This window comes from Cibotium barometz, chromosome 38, assembly GCF_041138505.1.
Source record: "Cibotium barometz isolate CiBa-2024 chromosome 38, ASM4113850v1, whole genome shotgun sequence".
Taxonomy (NCBI): Eukaryota; Viridiplantae; Streptophyta; class Polypodiopsida; order Cyatheales; family Cibotiaceae; genus Cibotium; species Cibotium barometz.
The window spans coordinates 32,593,749-32,609,438 of NC_141083.1; positions in this window are offsets into that span (position 1 = coordinate 32,593,749).

Genomic DNA, 15,690 nt, shown 5'->3' on the forward strand with positions numbered 1-15,690 from the left:
TTGCTTAAAAACTTACAATTGACATCTCTAGGAGAGGATGAGATCCTCCAAAACCAAACATCCTTAATGCCTCTCCAAGTGATTAGTGAAATGCCTTGTGTCTAGTGCAATCACTATGACCATCCTTATCCCCATTGTGCGTACAAAGTGCCTTTTTTTCTGTACTACATATATTGCAAAACCTTTGGTCACGACACATCCCAATGTCCCAATTCATCTACAATCAACTCAAAACCTCCATCTTCCGTGCACCAAATAGAAACACTCCAAAGGGTAGAAACCGCTCAGGAAGCAGTTAAGAAAACACTTCAGTATTTCTATTATCGTGGACCGCACAAGGTGGTAGATTGCACAGTTTGGAATAATTCCATGCCTACAATCACGGACACCTTGCAACCCCTATGTGAATGATGTGGCATCGATCACATATTCCAAGATTGTCCAAGGCGAGTTGCTTCCCTCTACAACCTGTCTCACAAAATACAACTCTTAACATCTTAAGTGTGCAAAACGGGTAATTGTCCACAGTACCCTTGAATGTGCTTACACGCTTACAAGCCAAGGCATGAGATACAGTAAAAAATAATGCAAAAGAAAATACTTCGAAATGGGTAGGAGGGCATGCTTTAAATCAAAAGCCAAAAGAGAAAGCAAAACCTTCTAAACCCAAGTAAAACAAGGGGCAACAAACTATCGAAACCAAGTTTGAAATAAAGTACAAGGAAAAAATGCTTGTCAAAGGACCTAACCCTAATAGAGCAAAAAGCTACACATGATGTAGAAGCATCCACCTCAAAGGCTACCACTCAAACCACAAAACCCATGGATAAGACAGAGAACAAAAAAGAAAAAAAGAAAGTTCATTCTCATCACATGGGCAAACATAATGAAATCTTGATGATCCAAAGAAAGTCAAAAAATGAAACAAGTTCTAGTATGTCACTAAGTGAGGATGAAACAAGTTGTGATTTGTCACTCAATGCACCAAATAGAGCAAATTAGGAAACTAGAACCCATCCAACCACCCCAAACTGAAAGACGTGATCACATGATAAATGCAGAACGCAAAAGTAAGCTCAGGAGATCATGCTTCACATTGTTGAGTGTCATATAGGATCACTTGTTGTGATTGAACCTCATAATGCCAATCCTTAAAAAAAACAACCAAAATATAAGAACTAGAGAAGTATGGCTTCCCCTTTCAAGAGGAAGACGTACTCTCTACAGAGACAGAGTCATTAGAGACAAATTGCATGAATTATTCGGTTGAAAAAGAACGTGAGAAATTCAATGAATCCCTTACGAAATTAAAGCAGTCTCTCAAATCCTCATTTGGAGGAGCGCTCTCATCTCATGGGGTGAAGCTAACATAGCATTAGCACTTGCACCTTTAAAGGCTAAACATGAGTTATACCAAGACATTAAGACCTCCATAGAATAGAACTGTGAGGATTCACAAGTTTCCAAATAAACCTCAGTTAGAATTGTCAGAGGACCGAGTGTACCATTGTACACATTAGGTACAATTGAAAAAGCTGAAAGCCAAAAAGAGAATGAAAGTGAATGGGAATATGAGACCAAAACAGGATCTAAAGTTGAAACAAAAATTGAAGCATCCATGGTTCCTCTTGAAGATTCTATTATATTATGGTTGGATTTTCATACAGGCAATGATGTTAAGCATAAACATGCAGTGATTAGCCCTTGAGCTACTCATAACATCATGACAATAGACACTTGGGTGTAATTGGGACAATCTAAAATTATCCCTAAAGACAATGATCTTGCAAGAGATGCCAATGGACAAAACATTGAAGTTCTAGGTTACTTTAGCTATGCTACTCAAACAATTGGTGGAGATGTGGAATTTAGATTCCATGTTTCCCCAGATGCCCTTGAGTGTGATATCATTCTTAGTGGAACTTGGATACATGACTCGCTGTATTAAATTGATGAATCCATGCAAAGAGTCACCTTGAACACTCCTACAGGCATTGTGCAATTGCTATTCCGAGAGGAAGATACCTTGCAAGAGTTGGAACTTCCAACATATCTTACATAGAATATCCCAAGAATTATGGATGGATTGGAACTTTCAAATAAAATCACCACAATTCAAGCACAACTTTATCCAACACGAGAGAAGAATCTAATGATCCTCGAGTTATGGGATTTGTTAGGTCAACCAACATTTACGGCTCATCCTGAAAGAATTCCATTTACACAAGATTTGAACATGCCATGTTTGGGGTACTTTGAACATACAATGTATGGGTGAGTATGTGTTGGAAGCAGATTTGATCTTGGGGCATAAATAGACTATTGTTGCCCAAGCATCATTGTGCTTTGTTAGAGATAAGGTAATCATGATGGCCAATGATACAAAGTTGCCAATACCATACTGCACGGAAGAGGATCCAACCCTAACGGATTTCTATGATGCTAAACACAAAAAGTTACAAGCCTCTTCCACAGAAGCCCCTCTACATAATGAACTACCAGCTGCATCAATGACCGACTCCGATAAAGCATCTACCCCTTCAGCTCCATTCTCACCAACAAAGTCTAATACCACAACCTTGCAATCAGGTGCTATTCTTAAAAAAGTTTCCCAAGCGCAATTATCTAACTCTAAAAAGGAACATAAAGGAAAAGCCTCGGATCCCATGCCTCTTCAACCATCACCCTCACCACAGGAGATGGCTGCATACTCAAAACCCTCATCTTCGAAAGCCACTCTACAAGAGACTCTAACCTCATTGTCAACAACTTCCATAAGTCTCACAACCGCAGTCTCAATGCCAACCGATGTGAAGGAGTGCCCACTCCGTCCACTTCATTCAAAAAGAAAACTCCACCCACGACAACCAAAATCAAGGAATCTTAATGGTATCAAAATGTGTGTGGAGAAGAAGCTACTTGTAGCCCAAGGCTACTATGAAGGCACTAATCCAATTTAGGTGCCTCGATCATCAAAGCCTCTTCCTCAACACAGCACTCAAAGGCCAAGGACAAATAAAAGTACTCTATAACACTGTCCACAAAAGCCTATGCGAGTTCCTCAAAGAACTCCAACAAGTTAACAAGTGTGGGTACCAAAAATGTTACTGCAAGCACAAGGGTACTACCAAGGGTACTACCAAGTGTGGGTACCAAAAATATTACTACAAGCACAAGGGTACTACCAAGTGTGGGTACCAAAAATATTACTGCAAGCACAAGGGTACTACCAAGGAAATACCAAAGCTTGGATTCCCAAGCGCATCAAAAAGTCCCCTAAGCATGCATAAAGAAAAAACCTGAGCACCAAAAGCATTAGTCACACCAATTTATAATGTTCATCAAAGATGGGTGCCTATACACGTGCTTCAACAACAAGGATACTATGATGGTAATCCCATCATATGGTTGCCAAAATTGAACAAAGTGAAGATAGCCTCACCACCATCTTCAATCCCAATAGCTTCACTTAAGATTCGACAAGAATGGAGAACCAAACAACACCAAGCAAATTGCTCAATCCCTCTCGTGTATTCAACACCTACACAGGAGCTTGTGTGTTCATTCAAACCCAATGGCAACCAAGCAATAGTTGTGCCTACCGCCTCATAACACTTGATCCACAAATCCAAGATTCAATTCCCACATCTGCAAGAGACACTTATGAGCACATCTCAAAGACAAACTCACCATGCTCTTTTCACCCCTCTGGATCTGAAGCATAAGTGCAGATGCTATGCGGTAGACATAAGGACCTATTATCTCAAAAGGGAGAGTAGCCACAAGAACCTGTTGTTCGCAACAACAAGGTAGTAGCCAGCTAAAAAGAAAAAATAAACACAAGGGAGTCACATATATGGCCTACCTAAAAATGGTAGAATATCACAAGCAACTCCCAACGATATTTAATAGCCATTACATTTTTGTAAAGCTTATAGCTTACTATTATTTTGGCTAAGTTAATGTAGTAGCTACTCCATGAGTACATATCCATACTAATGCATTGTAGGACATTTGCACCAAGGCCTCATCATCGATAACTTTCCAGGTACATCTCGAGATGGGGGACGAGAGCCTCGTTAATGGTACAACCCATGCCTAGAATTCTCTTTTAAATTATAAACCTCTCCAAATGAAGCTAGAGTCTTCACAACACAATGATATATAATCCTTTGTAAATATATCTATCTAAGCCTCATAATTCTTTCAAGCCTCGCCAACAAGTAGCTACTTCAACAATAGCAGCTCAATAAGAGTCTATGTGACTCAATTCTTGTACTTCATGTATCTCTGCTTCATAAAAGCACTTAAATACACATAAAATCATAAAAAGCACATGGAAAGAATCATGCAAGAATAGGTCCTATTCAACAACATTTGGCAAGAATCTTGCCACAAGAAGGGACTTCATCAAAGGCCAATTTATTCAAATGAAGAACGTCGCTTCAATGAATCAGATGACATACATTCCTCCAGATCCTTCCTTCTTTTCTCTCCCATTATTAACATCTCTTAGTTTCCCAACTAATACAAAATCCCATGTAACTCGGCTTATGATTTCCAAAAAACAAAGTAAGAAAAAAAAAGCTCACAAAAATATAACAAATGCAATCATTCACAAATACCCCAATCCCCCCACCCCATTAGGAATTTTTGCTAACCTCTACAATTTTCATTTAATAACTAACCTTTCTTATTCCTTCTGGAGGAACAACGACCATTGAACATCACTCAATATCAAAAGCCATCAACTTATTAATTCTCCCCGCTTAAAGATCTTCAACGTGCGATCACGAGGACGCCATCAGCATCAGGAAGGGAGGAATGCTAACCCATTCTTAGGATTAACAAGAGCTAATACCATTATCTTATATTAAGGACTCAAGGTAGATACACCAAAAGGTCATACATACAAGATATGAAGCAATGGTGTCCAAATCTATAACTTGCACATGGGCACCTATAATGGTCGTACAGAATACTTATGGTGATTTCCAATTCAAGAGCGTGTGATAGTAAGTTAAGATGAAGTCCCAAGTGATGTACTTCATGTGTATATTATGAGAGTAGTAATTGTAATAGCATTAGGCCTCTTATGAGCCTAAACTGCCCAGTCGGCCATAGTTTAAGTGAGTGTGAACACTTATGGCCATATATATAAGTGAATATCTCTCATAATACAAGGTTTTCTCCCATCGTGTGCAATAGAGTCTTGTTCTTGCTAATCCCTCGCTTATGCATGCTAGTGAGTGTGTGTGAGTGATGTGAGGTGAGAGGAGGGACGAGTACATGCAGTGCAACACGGCAATGTGACAACGCTCATGGGAGACACAGTGAAGTAGCTTCTCAAGGAGTTGTAGAGCTTGGAGACCTCAAGGGTTATGAGCTCGGCCATTGGAAAGATCCTCTCACAACAATTGTGGTTTACCAAGTAATCTCTTATTGGATATGTTTCAAGGAGTGTTAGGGTAAGCCATAATAACCATGAATCATTACAATGATTCTATGGCCACCTAACATGCCATATAGAGGATAAATCATGTGGTCCCACTGACATTGCCTGGGTAATGTAGTAAGCATGGGTACTATCCGTGTGTCCTACAGTCACCTCTATGAACTCTGTGGAACTAAGAGGTAGCTGCTGAGAAGATTTACCATCCTTCTTGGCATTGTTAGAACTACCTCTAGCTCCCAGCTTTGGATATGTTACCTTACTATGTCTAGTCTCAAAACATTTAAAGCATGGATTTTCCTTTTTAGCTTTCTTGTATTGTTCCTTCTTAGTGGATTTAGATTGGTTTTTCTCTCGAAAATGGTGTGGTTTCTTTGCCGAGTGCCCACTCTACCCTCTCTGCTACTCACTCTAACCCCCTTGCTCCACCGGTGAAAGAATTTCATCTTAAAGATGGAGCCCTCTTTACCCTGAGTTGTCTTGCTAAGCCCGGGTTCAAAGAAACGTGAAATGTAATCATAAATCTACGCATATTTTATGGATTCATGGAAATCCATTGAAATATTTTGCTCTACAAAAGCCTCATAGTCTGGGTGTAAGCCTCTCATGAATCCTCGTAAAGTTTGGAACTTGTAGGCTCCCTGTAATTTCAACACAATCTCGCTGTAGTTAGAGATGTACTCTGTGAGGGAGATGCCTTGCATCCAGCATTTATCCCAATCACGCAAAAGACCTTTGCAACTCATTCACATGCAAAAACTCTTTCCCAAACATCATTTTGAACTCTACCTAGGTACTCAAAAGTCTAGAGCTCTTGGCTAAACTCATCCACCATTTGTATGCCTTGCCTCTCTAACGAGACAGGTTAGCCTCTACGGGCCTCACATCCTCTGGAGCCTACTTGAGGTTTTGAATATCTAACCATTTCTGTAGAAAGATGTTTACCGAGTCCTTATTTTGAGTTATTTCTTCTTCCCCAAAGCTCAATGACTTGAGGTCTTTGAGGAGATTACGGTTGTTGTAGACTTCTTCATAGGCACTTTGGCCACCAGTGATCCTACTCAAGGTACTATGTCCTTAGTAGGAGGAAAATGCACGCTCCTCTGTATGCAGATCTTGGTGCAACAACAGTCCCTACAAAAGTAAAAGGACAAGACGGGCATGAATACTCCTAAGCACAGTCAAAATCTTGGCCTGATTTCTCTCCAGATTTCTCTCCAATGTGCTAGTCCTTGCAAATAGCTGGGCTATGGACCCCCTTGATATATCCATCTTGGCCTCTAACTCTACATCCATGGGTCGAGTATCATCTCCATAGGCATCCTCATCGAGAAGATCATCCTCGGAGTAATTCACATTAGTGTCGTCAACCTACAAGGGCTGCTTATCCACTAGCTCCACGATGTCCCCGTCACTGTGGACAGACTTATAGGGTCATCTATGGACATGAAAGGATCAGGAGCTACATCAATGAGAACATCCCCGATCCCTCCTGAGCCCAAAGGATCAGGAGCTACATCAATGAGAACATCCCCGATCCCTCCTAAGCCCAAAGGAGATCGCATCATCTCAGTCTGGCACACGCAATTACACTACCTCATGAATACGGTCAAGCTCAGCATAGGACAAAGGCTGAACATAGTAGACAACATATGAGAAAACCCCCCTAATCCACCTAATGGGGTGGGGGAACTACCCTTGCTAGCCATGTTGGAATTAGATTTTTCAAGTATTGTTTCTTCTTTTTTTGTAGATAAAATAAAAATTATGATAAATAAATAAATAAAAGAGGAGCAATTGGAACTAGCTACCCGAGTCCCATAGAGTGTGCCAGCCATTAGAGACATGGTCTCATTGATGTTGGTGTCGATGTGCCAGTAGATGATGCACTGCGGCATCGGTAGCAATCTCCTATGCACTATGGTGAGGCTACAGAGATGACTGGCACGCTACGACATTGTCACTGTCGATGTTGAGGCTAAGGTTTACCCAACGGTTGTGTGCTAGGCGGCGCATTGTGAGCAATGACGTGGGCACACCGATGCTATTGTTGGTAGCACAAGGGGTGCCCCTTGGATGGTTGGGCTGCCCCTCATGCAAAGAAAGAGAGGGAGAAGGGGCTTACTATGCTCCCCTGCCTCCTTGTTGGAATGTGGTTGTTGCAGATCTGCAGCTCACCGTCCACCCCCTTGGTTGCCGAATAAAATGAAATGAGAGAGAGAGAGAGAGAGAGAGAAAGATATAGAGAGAGCCTTCTTGTTTCCTTTCTTCCTCTTGGCTCCAAATATGAGGAGAAAGAGACAGAGAGATGTTTGGTGTTGCACTTCTATGGTGCCCCCCTCTTTGGCTTCACCTTGGCTGTCAGCTTCTCTCCTCCTTAGCTGCCTGATACGAAGAGAGAGAGAGAGAGAGAGAGAGAGAGAGAGAGAGAGAGAGAGAGAGAGAGAGAGAGCTAAAGTGCACTTCTCCCCCCTGCTATGCGCTGAAAATGAGAGAGAGGGAAAACTCTTTAATGTGCAGAGAGAGAAAGCTTTGTTGTTTCTTCCTCTTCTCTACACACACACTGGCTATGCTCCCCTCTTCACCACCATACCCCCAAGATATAGTTATGGTTCTTTTGCTTCCTCTCCACCACACACACATAGTCATGATCTCCTGCAAAGATAGCTAGAGGATAAGATTTTTTATTAAAATGATAGGCTCTTACCCTTTGAGTCGGTCTCCCAGTCCATGTGGATGATGGGAGCTACGGACCTAGCTTTGTGTTATGGCTCACCCAAAGTCCCCTTGAAACACATCCAATAAGAGATTACCTGGTGAACTGCAACTGCAATAAGGATCTTTCCAATGGCCGAGCTCATAACGCTTGAGGTCTGCAAGCTCTACAAATTCTTGAGAAGCAATTCCACCGTGCCTCTCGTGCAAGCGTTGTCACACCGCCGTGTTGCACTATGTGTACTCATCCCTCCTTTCACCTCACTTCACTCACACACAGTCACTGCATGCATTAGAGGGAGAGATTAGCAAAGAGCAAGACTCTATTGCACAATGGGAGAGTCTTTGTATTATGAGAGATATTCACTTATATACATGGCCATAAGTATTCACACTCACTTAAATTGTGGCCGATCAAAATCTTTAGGCTCATAAGAGGCCTAATGCTATTACAATGACTACTCTCATAATATATCCACAAAGTACATCACTTGGGACTTCATCCTAACTTACTACCACATGCTCTTGAAGCGAAAAATTTGTGAAACGTGTCTATTTCATGGCGTGAAACACAAGGATTTCACGTCATGAAACAGCCCTCGTGGTTTTGTTTTTTTAAAAAATCGATGTTTCACGAGTTAGTGTTTCATGAGTTAGTGTTTTAAGGATTAAGGGTGTTTCACGGAATAGTGTTTCACGCCTTTAAAAATAATAATTTGATTTTTTGCGTGCAGTCCATTTCACGTCGTGAAACCCTACTAGTTCACGTTGGAAAGAGGGTCCGTCGGTTTTTAAAAAAAGTCTAGAAAACAGCTCTGTTTGGAGGCTCATATCTCCTAAACCAGGAATTCGATGTGAACGCATCCTATTAGAAAGCCAGCATGCCAGCATCGAGCTCTTTGAAATTGATCTTGAGTGTTCGAGGGCAAAATCCATCATTTTGGCTTCCGACTAGTAGCCTCAAAATTTGACCCAAAAATCGAGGCAAAACTAGCCCTTAAAGTACTAAAAATCACCCAAAACAGCCCACAGAAATGATTGTGAACCATATTTGGGCTACTTTTTGAGTGCCTAAACGACAAAATCATAAAAAAAAAAATCAGAGAGACAAAGTTGTAGTACTACCCAAAAATACTATAACTCTCTCATACATAGTTTTTTCAAATTCCTTTTGGAACACATTCAAAAATGGGCTGTGAAATAGGAAAAAACTTTTTAGAAAAAAATTTCATCTTGAGACAGTGATGGAAAATAGGTTTTGAGACCTCCTCTTCCATTTGGGACACCAGTGGCACACACTTTTTTGGAAAAAAATATCTCGGGTCATTCACGTGCGTGTAGCACCCCAGCTAATTAGGGAAAATAAACACTTGTTTGAGCTGGCATCAAAGGGGAAGCTAGGCCTCTCGAGGTTGTAACGAGTTGTAAGAAAACCTAAAAACCAAAAAAAAAAAAACCTGTGCTTGCTCTCATTAAGGAGTAATTGACAACATCAAGATATGGCAACGGTAGAGGGATTACCAGGGCTCACACCTAGACTGAACCTAATGGTTGATATCTTCGAGATCCATATCCCATCTCCAAATTCCTTTTGCCATGCCAACAATAAGCATGTGATTGGGTTTTACATCCCTTGTCGCATCAATCCCTCCAGGATTTAGCCCCTTTCCTAGAGCTACCACAAGTCCTAAACCTTTAGGAGGGCTAGGTACTAACCCTTTGAAACCCCTAGATGCCTACACCTTGGATATATTGACTAATATAGGAAGGGGGGTTTCCCAAGGACTAAGTAAGTCCCTACCGACATTAGCATCCATAAACGGCCTCTGTGACTCATACAAAAACATGGCTATACATATTTCCAAAATCATGGGCAAATACGATGGAACGATTGATCCTGTTCAATTTATACAATTGTTTGAACAAAGATGCGAAGCCTTTGGAAATCCAAACTGCCCCACCAAGGTACATGCATTGTAGTGGGAAAGGCCAGTTGATGGTTCATCACATTGATGCCGATGATCAAGACAAACTTCAGGACCTTGAAAACAGCTTTTATCCAACGGCTTTTCAAGACAAGGTGATCGGTGGAGTGCAACAAAATAACTCTATTCAATTGAGGAAAAACAAAATGAAACTATTAGAGATTTTACCCTTTGGATAAAAATCTTACTCACGATATGAGCCATGGGAGAAACTAAACGATGCTCAATTGAGGAGATGTTTCATGATGGGCATACATAATAATAGCTTACACAACTTGATCATTGTATCAAATCCAAAAACATTCGATCAATCATGTAAATAAGAAATACGATTAGATCACAACATGATGGAGGATGATCACAATACGAGATGTTCCTAATCTAAGCCAAGTGAAGCAAAGGCTAAAGAAAAATTGATCTCAGAATTGTCATTCCTTGAATTCTACGCAGTCTTGCTTAAAAGCTTTGAACGTGAATCTCCAAGAGAGGATGAGCCCCCTCAAAACCAAACATCCTTAATGCCTCTCAAAGTGATGGGCAAAATGCCTTGTGTTCATTGCCATCACTACGTCCATCCCAATCCCCATTATGTGTACAATGTGCCTATTTTTTTTGTACTGCATATATTGCAAAACCTTTGGTCATAACACACTATAATGTACCAATTCGCCTACAATTAACTTAAAAATTCCATCTCTCGTGCCCCAAACAAACACAATCCAAAGGGTAGAAACTGCTTAGGAAGCAGTTAAACAAACACTTCAGTGTTTCTATTGTCACTGACTGCACAAAGTGGCACAATGCACAGTTTAGAATATGCCCACAATCACTGACACCTTGCAACCTATACGTGAATGATGTGGCATCGATCACATGTTCCAAGATTTCCCAAGGCGAGTTGTTTCACTGCAACCTGTCTCGCAGAATACAACTCTTAACATCTTGAGTGTGCAAAATGAGCAATTATCCAATGATACCCTTGAATGTGCTTACACTCTTGCAAGATAAGGCATGAGAAACAGTAAAAAAGAATACAAAAAAAAAACACTTCGAAATGGGTAGAAGAGCATGTTTTAAAACAACAACAAAAAACAGAAGCAAAACCTTTTAAACCCAATAAAAAACAAGGGGCAACAAATTATCGACACTAAAGTATAAAGGACAAGAGAAACCTAACCCCAAAAGAGCCAAAAGCTACACATGATGCAGAAGCATCCACCTTAAAAGCTACCACTCAAACCACCAAAAACACGGGTAAGACAAAAGAACAAAAAAAATAAAAAAGAAAGTTCATTCTCGTCGCATGGGCAAACATAATGAAAACCTGACGATCCAAGGAAAGTCAAAAAAGAATACAAGTTCTAATATGTCACTTAGTGAGGATGAAACAAGTTCTGATTCGTCACTCAATGCACCTCATAGACCAATAAAGAAACTAGAACCCGCCCAACCACCCCAAACTGAAAATCATGATCACATGACATATGCAGAACGCAAAGAGCGAGCTCAAGAGAGCATGCTTAGCATTGTTGAGTGTCATACAAGATCACTGGTTGTGATTAAACCTTATAATGTCAAACCTACACAAGCAACCAAAATATAAAAATCGGAGGATTATCTCTTCCCCTTTCAAGAGGAAGATATACTCCCTATAAAAGAGTCATTAGAGGTAGATTGTACGAATAATACGATTGAAAAAGCACGTGAGGAATTTGATGAATCCCTTATAAAATTTAAGCAGTCCCCCCTCAAATACTTATTTGGAGGAGTGCTCTTCTCTCATGGTGAAGCCAGCATAGCGTCAGCACTTGCACCTCTAAAGGCTAAACATGAGTTATACCATGATATAAAGAGCTACATAGAACACGATTGTGAGGATTCGCAGGTTTTAAAACAAACGTTAGTTAAAGTTGTCAAAGGACCAAGTGTGCCATTATACACATTGGGAAATATTGAAAAAGCTGAAATCCAAAAAGAGTATAAAAGTGAATGGGAATATGAAACTGACACGTGATCTAAAGCTGAAACAAAAATTGAAATATCCATGGTTCCTCTTGAAAATTCTATCATAGTATGGTTAGATTTCCCTATAGGAAATGATGTTAAGCACAAATGTGCATTGATTAGATCTATAGCTAGTCACCCCTTCAACTCCATCCTCACCAACAAAGTCCAATGCCAAAACCTCGCAATGAATAGATATTCCTGAAGAAGTTCACCAAAGGAGATGGTTGCATGCTCAAACGCCTCAACATAGAAAGCCACTTCGCACGAGAATCAAGACTCATCGACAATAACAATGCCCATGAGTCTCAAAACCGCAACCTCAATGCCACCCAATATGAAACAGGGCCCAAAATCTTCCGCTCTTCATTCACAAAGAAAACTCCACCAAGACAGCCAAGATCAAGGTATATTAATGGTATCAAAATGTGGGTGGAAAAGTAGCTACTTGTAGCTCAAGGCTACTATGAAGGTGCAAATCCAATTTGGGTGCCTCGACAATTAAAGACTCTTCTCAATGCAAAACTCAAACACTAAGGAAGAATAACAGTAATCCACAACATTGTCCCGACAAAATACTAAGCGAGTTCCTGAAAGAACCCTGGCAACTCAACAAGTATGGGTACCAAAAATGTTACTGCAAGCTCAAGGGTACTACCAAGGTAATAGGGTGAAAGCATGATAAGGTGGACTGAAAACATGTGTCTTGGGTTAACAATTGGTTGTGAAACACTTTTATACAGAGTTAGAGAATTAAAACATGGTTTTTTAATCTTGTTTCACATTTATTATATCTAAAAGGCACTAGATAAATTGCTAAATACATCCTATGATGATATTAAATTCACTAATATTGGTTGTCTTCAAGTGTGGTAGCAACCAATGCAACTAGTAGAAAGTGTACCACCTTATTGTGCTTTCATCCAATACCAAATCTTAGATTCCCAAGCGCATCAAAACGTACCCTAAGCATACACAAAGAAAGAAACCTCATTACCAAAAGCATCAACCACTAATTCATATTGTTCATCAAAGAATCGTGCCTCTGCATGTGTTTCAGGAACAAGGGTATTATGATGGTAATCCCATCATATGGTTAATAAGATTGAACAAAGGGAGGAATGCTTCACCAATACCTTCAATCCCAATAGCTTCACCTAAAGCTCGACAAGAATGGAGGCCCACACAAAACCAAGTAAGCCACTCAAACCCTCTCATGCATATAACACATACACAAGAGCTTACTTGTTCAGTCAACCCCAGTGGTGGTAACCACCCCGAGAAGCTGTACCTATTGCCACATGACAACAATTAAGCCACAAATTCAAGAATCAATTCTTGCGTCTGGATGAGAAGCATAAGTGTAGAAGCTACGCACCAGACATAAGAACCTATTCTCTAAAAAAGGAGAGTAGCCACAAGAACGTGTTGCTCCCAAGGTGGTAACAAAAATTAACACAATGCAAAAAAAGGCTTAAGCCTTTCACGGCTTAAGCCGTTCATGCCTTAAGTCTTTCACGGGTTAAGCCCTTCACGGCTTAAGCCCTTTCACGCCTTAAGCCTTTCACAAGTTAAGCCTTTCATGGCTTAAGCCCTTCACGACCTAACATTTCACCCCTTAAGCCTTCACGCTTTACGCTTTCACATGTTAAGCCTTCATGTTGTGACCTACAGTCTGCTGCTTAGTCTGCTGCTTCACGGCACAAAATAATTACTCTACTAATTTCCCACATCACTTTACTATATTAATTAATTAGTGCCTGCAAGCGGGCACTAATTAATTAATATGTGGCTGTGCCTAAGATTTACACCTTAGGCTTCAACCTTAGTTTTTTTTTAAAACACGGACGTCGTTTCTATTTGTTCGGGTGTTATCTCTCTCTATCGTGAGACGTGGTCGTCTCTCTCTCTCTCTCTCTCTCTCTCTCTCTCTCTCTCTCTCTCTCTCTCTCTCTCTCTCTCTCTCTCTCTCTCTCTCTCTCTCTCTCTCTTAGCCCCAGGATCAAAATGGCCCTCAACGAGCTTACAAAGTTTTCATCGAAGCATCCAGAAAAAAAAGCTCGAGAATGCTCATAAAGCATCCAAAAAAAATTAAACTCGCGTATCTGCGCACGACTTTCCACGCTAAGGTTGCTACAAAATTTTAACTAAGGTTCTAACTGCAAGTTATGCCACCTCTACTAATTAATTAATAGCAAAGAAATATTTTGGTCCCATATTTATGCAACCGACCTCAAAAAACTTTTGCAACCGGCTTAGTCACTTATGTAAAATAAAGGATCCATCCATAGAATCTTGGTTTGGTGGGCCTCGTCCATAGCATCTTGGTTTGGGGGCATGATTAGTATCATTATAGGTACCATGTTATCAAACCACCCCCATCCTCCTTTATTTAGCGGACTCACGTGGTGGCCTGAGAGACACGGTAGTGTCTACACCCCAAAGAGCTTGGTCCAAGATACCAAGATTTGGCACACATTGTGGAGATCTAGGACACTCTTGCCTTTAGAGTTGTAGCGGGGATGTAGACTTGGGGGTTAGAGAGATCAGTTCGCTCCTTACAAAGAGCAACCTAGGATAGACTTGTGATTGCCTTCGTAGGTGTAACATGCAGAAGCTTTGGGTAGTCTTCTTTCAGCCCCCTAAGCACTGGTATAGGAACTCTTGATGCAAGAATAATCAGCATAGAAGAGAATAGAACAAGAGAAAAGGTACATCATTATGTGGCCTTTGGCCTTCCCAAAAAGGAAACGTAATATCTAAATCTAGAGCTGTCCCTTGGGGGGAGATAACAAACAATGAGGCTCTTAGCATCCAAGACAATTGGCTACCATCGGCTAGCTTCAATGGACTAATAAATCACATATATGATGCCGACTGGAAGTACATGACCTCCTACATAATATGATCGACAGGGTCCTTATCAAATCGAGCTTCTTTTGCAAATATTTGAGCTTAGCTAGCCTACCCAATTGACTAGCTTCAATGGACTAATAAATCACATATATGATGCCGACTAGAAGTACATGACCTCCAACACCTAATTGACAAGATCCTGATCGAATTGGGCTTCTTTTATAAATATTTAAGCCTAGCTAGTGCCCTAATCTAATATTTATCTACTACCCAACCACTAGGAATTATCTTGGGATTAAGCAGTGGTGACATTCTCAAGACATCCCATCACCTTTAAGGGGGGGAATGGCACCACTGCCATTCTCCCTTACATTCAAGGAAGAATGGCAGTGGTGCCATTCAAGGAAGAATGGCAATGGTGCCATTCTCAAGGCCTCCCATCACCTTGATTGAAGGGAGGAATGGCATCACTGCCATTGTCCCTTGCATTCGAGGAAGAATGGCAGTGGTGCCATTCTCAAGGCCTCCCATCACCTTGATTGAAGGGGGGAATGGCACGTGAGATAAACAAAGGCCTATTCCATTTGGGTTTAGAAAATATGTCCAAATATTCTTTTGGTAGGATATGGAATGAGGACTTCAAGAATGTCTCCTTGGTCAAGAGTAGCGAGCTCTCCA